We start from the raw sequence: 5,000 nt of genomic DNA on the forward strand, positions 1-5,000 counted from the left end.
GGTGTAGCGGTTTATTCCTAACCCTAACCAACCCTAACCTGGCTGGTGTAGCGGTCTATTCCTAACCCTAACCAACCCATAACCCGGGTGGTGTAGCGGTCTATTCCTAACCCTAACCAACCCTAACCCGGCTGGTGTAGCGGCCTATTCCTAACCCTAACAAACCCTAACCTGGGTGGTGTAGCGGTCTATTCCTAACCCTAACCAACCCATAACCCGGGTGGTGTAACAGTCTATTCCTAACCCTAACCAACCCTAACCCGGGTGGTGTAACAGTCTATTCCTAACCCTAACCAACCCTAACCCGGCTGGTGTAGCTGTCTATTCCTAACCCTAACCAACCCTAACCCGGCTGGTGTAGCGGTCTATTCCTAACCCTAACCAACCCTAACCTGGCTGGTGCAGCGGTCTATTCCTAACCCTAACCAACCCTAACCCGGGTGGTGTAACAGTCTATTCCTAACCCTAACCAACCCGGGTGGTGTAACAGTCTATTCCTAACCCTAACCAACCCTAACTCGGGTGGTGTAACAGTCTATTCCTAACCCTAACCAACCCTAACCTGGGTGGTGTAACAGTCTATTCCTAACCCTAACCAACCCTAACATGGCTGGTGTAGCGGTCTATTCCTAACCCTAACCCGGGTGGTGTAACAGTATTCCTAACCCTAACCAACCCGGGTGGTGTAACAGTCTATTCCTAACCCTAACCAACCCTAACCTGGGTGGTGTAACAGTCTATTCCTAACCCTAACCCGGGTGGTGTAACAGTCTATTCCCTACCTACCAACACGAGAGCCGCAGGGTCACACCCCCTGCGGCTGGTGTTACAACCAGCTTGGTCGGGCGTCCTTACAGGCACAATTGGCCGTGTCTGCGGGTGGGAAGCCGGATTAAGGGTATGTGTCCTGGTCGCTGCACTAGTGCCTCCTCTGGTCGGTTGGAGCGCTTGATCTGGGGGGAGGGGAAGTGGCGTGAATAGTGTGATCCTCCCACACGCTACGCCCTGCCGTCGTTGAAACTCCTCGTTGTCAGGTGAAAAGAAGCGGCTGGTGACTGCACATGTATTGGAGGAAGCATGTGCTAGTCTACGGCTCTTCCCAGATCGACAGAGGGGGTGGAGGAACAATAAGCGGGGCCGCTTAGCCAGGGGTCAAATTGGCCATGACCAATTGGGAGAAAAAGCGGGAACAAAGAGGAAATGAGCAGCAATAGTCTGGGAGAGGGAATCATCTGCAGTGTTTGTCGCTGTTTGACCTTCCAAGAAGATCTTGCTCAACATAGACAATGCTTTCCAAACAGGGGCAATTAGACGTGATAAAGCTGCTGGCCATCCAGGAGGTTTCCCGTCATTAAAACGAGGCCTTGGCACTCAGCCAGGCTCGTATCAGGACTCGAGTGAACGCTGGTGTTGGCACGGCGCTGCCCGCCACAGATTGGAGCGCTGAAACTTGATCGTCCGTTGGACTGTGAAACACCGTTTTAGCAGAGAGAGAGAGGTGGTCATTGAACCCGGTAATATCCATCTTTTGGACACACACTGAGTTTCTGGTGAACATGCACGCACACGCGCACGCACACACACACACACACACACACACACACACACACACACGCACACACGCACACAATACATGTAGACGTGTATTACATAAGGTCTGTGTTGTATTGCATTGTCTTGTAATGAATTAAAATATATTGTATTATCTTCTATTGTAGTGTTGTATTGTACTAGGCCTATACTGTAATGTATTGTATTGTATTGAGTTAAGATCATCCACCCATTTTATATTTTTGTTTTTTTGAAAGACAATCAAATTTGTGTGAAGTTACCTTGACATATCTTGCTTTGCTTTCTGGCCTGAAGGACAGCAGAGAGTCATGTTTTCCTTGTCACTCCAAACCCTCCAAATTCTGCCAGTGTCTTGCACAAAGTACGCTCTAAAAACTAAAGGATCATTTGGGGTTCCTCCGTGGTCTATAGGAAGCCATTAATAGGGTTCTTAGAGAATCCTTAAGGGTTCCTTGAAGAACCCCAATCAATAGGAGGAGCTAATCAATGATCAGCTGCTGTAGTTTCCGGTTGCAATGAAAACCTTGGTCCTTGATGGCACATGGTGGAGAACATGAAGGTTCTCCAGATGGGAACCGCTAAGGTTCTCCTCTGAAGTCTTGTTAAATAGACATTTTCTCCCAGTCATCCTGTAGCAGATTGGAGATTTAGTTGTCCAAAATTCCTTGAGGCAGAGCTGATCTGGAGGCATGAACTATCTCATTGGTTCAGTTGAAGAAACCACAGTTTGTTCATGCTAAGTTAAACTGACAGAACTTTAATAGATAGAATGATGATTCGAATTTGACTATAGTCCAGCACAACTGGAACTGGAAGAATGAAGCCAACATGGAAGTGCTATTATGGAATTCTGTGCTGACCCTTCTGAATGTTGACTTGAATGGAAATATTCAATAATAATGGAGCCCCTTCAAGGAGCTCTGGAGCCCCTTCAAGGAGCTCTGGAAGCCCTTCAAGGAGCTCTGGAAGCCCTTCAAGGAGCTCTGGAAGCCCTTCAAGGAGCTCTGGAGCCCCTTTGAGGACCTCTGGAGCCCCTTCGAGGACCTCTGGTGCCCCTTCGAGGACCTCTGGTGCCCCTTCGAGGACCTCTGGTGCCCCTTCGAGGACCTCTGGTGCCCCTTCGAGGACCTCTGAAGCCCCTTCGAGGACCTCTGGTGCCCCTTCGAGGACCTCTGAAGCCCCTTCGAGGACCTCTGAAGCCCCTTCGAGGACCTCTGGTGCCCCTTCAAGGACCTCTGGAGCCCCTTCAAGGACATCTGGAGCCCCTTCGAGGACCTCTGGAGCCCCTTCAAGGACCTCTGGTGCCCCTTCAAGGACATCTGGAACCCCTTTAAGGACCTCTGGAGCCCCTTCAAGGACATCTGGAGCCCCTTTAAGGACCTCTGGAGCCCCTTCGAGGACATCTGGAGCCCCTTTAAGGACCTCTGGAGCCCCTTCGAGGACATCTGGAGCCCCTTTAAGGACCTCTGGAGCCCCTTCGAGGACATCTGGAGCCCCTTCAAGGACATCTGGAGCCCCTTCAAGGACCTCTGGTGCCCCTTCGAGGACATCTGGAGCCCCTTCGAGGACATCTGGAGCCCCTTCGAGGACATCTGGAGCCCCTTCGAGGACCTCTGGAGCCCCTTCGAGGACCTCTGGTGCCCCTTTGAGGACCTCTGGAGCCCCTTCAAGGACCTCTGGAGCCCCTTCGAGGACATCTGGAGCCATGGATGCATCATAGAACACACCTGCCTACAATCTACAGGTCGTTTTCTCTCCTAAACATCATGGAAAATCATATTTTGTTTCACTGTTTGTATTGGTTCATAAAGGTTCACCCTGCCCATTACAAGCAGAATAGGGCTTGTAAACAGACTCACAAGTAGCTTGTTTATTGGACAGAGTTTTGATGCCCTATTTTCCTACAAGTTTACAGACTTGCTGGTGGGAGGAGTTAAAACAATCTGATTCCAGTCTCTGTAACTTTAGCATGAGGGACTGTCTCATCTCTTTAGTGTTTATACCACATGAAGAAATAGCTGAATATGAGCATCACTCCAGACTGCTTTATGCTCTGTTTTCTGACTTTTTTCAAACTGCCGCCTATCAGATGTCAACATCTGCAAAGAAAATATTACTTATAATATCACTAACCCTGACCCAAAAAAAAAACAAAAAAAATGTTATGGCAACGCAGTAACCTCAGACAACCAGACCTATCTCCTATTAGTGCTGTGCCAACGCTCGAGAAAGTAATGCAGTAAAGTGGAGTTACTTGGATTAGTAAGTGTAATATAATTACTGTTTTGGAAATTGTAATCCCTTGCATTAGTTACTGCAGTAGTAGTAAAGTAGACTATGGTAACATGTTACCTTAGTCTACTTTACAGCCCAACACTGCTCCTTATACCCACAAAACTTGTGTTTTGTGCTCAAACTGCACCCCAGTTCTCTTGTTAGAGACTCACATTTTTTCGTTGCCGTTATTTGGTGCCACCTGAGTTCGAACGGCATCGCTCTCACCTGGACAAACAAACCTAAAGCCATCGCTCTCACCTGGACAAACAAACCTAAAGCCATCGCTCTCACCTGGACAAACAAACCTAAAGGCATCGCTCTCACCTGGACAAACAAACCTAAAGGCATCGCTCTCACCTGGACAAACAAACCTAAAGGCATTGCTCTCACCTGGACAAACAAACCTAAAGGCATTGCTCTCACCTGGACAAACAAACCTAAAGGCATCGCTCTCACCTGGACAAACAAACCTAAAGCCATCGCTCTCACCTGGACAAACAAACCTAAAGGCATCGCTCTCACCTGGACAAACAAACCTAAAGCCATCGCTCTCACCTGGACAAACAAACCTAAAGGCATCGCTCTCACCTGGACAAACAAACCTAAAGGCATTGCTCTCACCTGGACAAACAAACCTAAAGGCATCACTCTCACCTGGACAAACAAACCTAAAGGGAGTAAACACTCCAGAGTTAAAGTAAATTACTGCAAACATGCATAATGCCCATAGCCCCCACCCCATTGGGACCATGCTAACAGATGAAGGCATCACACACAGCCAGTTGGACCGGGAGCCACAACATCTGGTGGACATTTTGTCAGGAGTCATGGTTCCTCTCGCTTTATTTGTTTGTTTTTTCTTCTCTTCCTCCTCTAAAACCATTCTAGCGGCCCCTGTCACGCTGGGATGCATTGGGCCAGGCGAGGAACCAAGGAGGAACCAAGGAGGAGCTGGAAGACAAACTAAATTGTCGACAAGTGTGTTGTGAGTTAAAATAAATTGTGTGGAAGTGTGTGCCCCCCTGTGCGTCTCTATATGATCTTGTTTGGGCAGCCATAGAGTACTGCACCCCCCTGTGCGTCTCTATATGCTCTTGTTTGGGCAGCCATAGAGTACTGCACCCCCCTGTGCGTCTCTATATGCTCTTGTT

This window comes from Poromitra crassiceps (genome assembly GCF_964638095.1).
Source record: "Poromitra crassiceps genome assembly, chromosome: 4".
In the NCBI taxonomy this organism is placed as follows: Eukaryota; Metazoa; Chordata; class Actinopteri; order Beryciformes; family Melamphaidae; genus Poromitra; species Poromitra crassiceps.